The 2,453-nt window shown below is 40.8% G+C and overlaps 1 non-coding gene across 1 annotated transcript; it reads right to left on the bottom strand.

Moving 5' to 3' along the window:
- Positions 1–1,320: 1,320 nt before the first annotated feature.
- On the bottom strand, positions 1,321–1,427 carry LOC114403983. Its single transcript, XR_003664748.1, has one exon. It is a non-coding gene; the product is annotated as a small nucleolar RNA R71 (small nucleolar RNA).
- Between the last annotated feature and the right edge of the window lie 1,026 nt (positions 1,428–2,453).

Below are 2,453 nucleotides of genomic sequence, written 5' to 3'. Positions count from 1 at the left end.
TTATGTTTAATTGTTAGTATTGTGTTAGTATGTGTGTTAGTGTTGTTTAGTGTCCTGGTATTTTGTTTAGTGTGTGTTTTGTTTCAGTTTTTCTATTAAGCGTTTCCCCTGTTTCAGTTTTGGGTGTTTTTCTGTGAATAGTGTTTTGCGACGGACTTAGCGACCACTTTTGCTTGCGGCAAAATAGAGTAGTAGTAGAAATACAGTTGAGACGGATTTTAGCGACCACCCATGCTGAATTATTTGAGATTTTTTGTTTTAGTAGCTAGAGTTGTTATTTTTGGCTGAATTTTTTTGTGGTAACTTCTTTTAATCTATATTTTGTGGGAAAATTCCAAAAAAGTAGCAAATTTTGTGTTTGTCGAAACTTCAAACGGCCATAACTTTTGCTCCGATTATCAGAATCGCAATTATTATATATGTATTTGGGGTAGAAAAAAATTTCCTACGCCATAGTAGTGCGCCATAGGCCGGCTGAGGTCTCCATCGTCCAAAAATAGTGATTCTGTCAAAAAGTTCTTTATTTTTCAAGTTTTATTCACTTATTTTTCTTAACCTACCATTTTTAGCTTCCATAGTTAGACTTTGAATTTTTGCCTGATGTTTTTTGTGCTATCTTCTCATCATTTTAAAAGGTTGCTCACAAAATTTCAAGTCATTTGGATATCATTTGAGGGTAGTTGTAGTTCAAACCTGTACCTTTATTTACATGACAAGGCAACTAGTTGTGCATGCTGAATGTAGTGTATGACTAGAGGCAATCCATCTGACTTACAACCCTTTGATCCTGAGATAGATAGGACATTTCATAGATTATTTGGGCATCATTTTAGACCTTTTGATCATCCTGAGCATTCCATTACTGGTGAATCTGTGCATTCTGTTATTGGTGATTTTGAACATCCTGATTTGGAGCATTATAATTTTGAGCATTCTGATTTTGAACATTCCGAGAACATGGCACAACCTCCACCCCGTGAGAGGACTCTAAGGGAAATGGCTGCACCTGATTTCACCTACGAAAGCTTGTGCATCCAATACCCTGATGAGGATGTCCCATATGTTCTTAAAACTGGACTGATTCATTTGCTTCCAAAGTTTCATGGCCTTGCAGGTGAAGACCCGCACAAACATTTGAAGGAATTTCATATTGTCTGCTCCACCATGAAAGAGGACCACATATTTCTGAAGGCTTTTCCTCATTCTTTAGAGGGAGTAGCAAAGGACTGGCTGTATTACCTTGCTCCAAGGTCCATCACGAGCTGGGATGACCTGAAGAGAGTATTCTTAGAAAAACATTTTCCTGCTTCCAGGACCACAGCCATCAAGAAGGATATCTCAGGTATTAGACAACTCAGTGGAGAGAGCCTTTATGAATACTGGGAGAGATTTAAAAAACTATGTGCCAGTTGCCCTCACCATCAGATTTCAGAGCAGCTTCTTCTCCAATATTTTTATGAAGGACTCAGTAATATGGAGAGAAGTATGATAGATGCTGCCAGTGGTGGAGCCCTTGGAGACATGACTCCTGCTGAAGCCATAAATTTAATTGAGAAGATGGCTTCCAACTCCCAACAGTTTAGCGCCAGAAATGATAGTCATTAGAGGAGTGCATGAGGTAGCTACAAACTCAGCTGCATCATCTGAAACTAAGAAGCTTGAAGGCAAACTGGATGCATTGGTTAACTTGGTAACCCAGCTGGCCTTGAACCAAAAATTTGTACCTATTGCAAGGGTCTGTGGTTTGTGCTCCTCTGCTGACCACCATACAGACCTTTGCCTTTCCATGCAGCAACCTGGAGCAATTGAGCAGCCCGAAGCTTATGCTGCTAATATTTACAATAGACCTCCTCAACCTCAGCAGCAAAATCAACCACAACAGAACAATTATGACCTCTCCAGCAACAGATACAACCCTGGATGGAGGAATCACCCTAATCTCAAATGGTCTAGCCCTCAGCAACAACAATAGCAGCCTGCTCCTTCCTTCCAAAATGCTGCTGGCCCAAGCAGACCATACATTCCTCCACCAATCCAACAACAGCAACAGCCCCAGAAACAACCAACAGTTGAGGCTCCTCCACAACTTTCCCTCGAAGAACTTGTGAGGCAAATGACTATGCAGAACATGCAGTTTCAACAAGAGACCAGAGCCTCCATTCAGAGCTTAACCAATCAGATGGGACAATTGGCAACACAATTGAATCAACAACAGTCCCAGAATTCTGACAAGCTGTCTTCCCAAGCTGTCCAAAATCCCAAAAATGTCAGTGCCATTTCATTGAGGTCAGGAAAGCAGTGTCAAGGACCTCAACCCGTAACACCTTCCTCATCTGCAAATGAACCTGCCAAACTTCACTCTACTCCAGAAAAAGGTAACGACAAAAATTTACCTAACAATTTTTGTGTAGGTGAATCTTCCACTGGTAATTCTGATTTGCAGAAGCAACACA

The sequence above is a fragment of the Glycine soja genome, chromosome 20 (genome assembly GCF_004193775.1).
Source record: "Glycine soja cultivar W05 chromosome 20, ASM419377v2, whole genome shotgun sequence".
Lineage (NCBI taxonomy): Eukaryota > Viridiplantae > Streptophyta > Magnoliopsida > Fabales > Fabaceae > Glycine > Glycine soja.
Note: the sequence above shows the minus strand (reverse complement) of the source record. Positions and strands in the feature narration are given on the sequence as shown.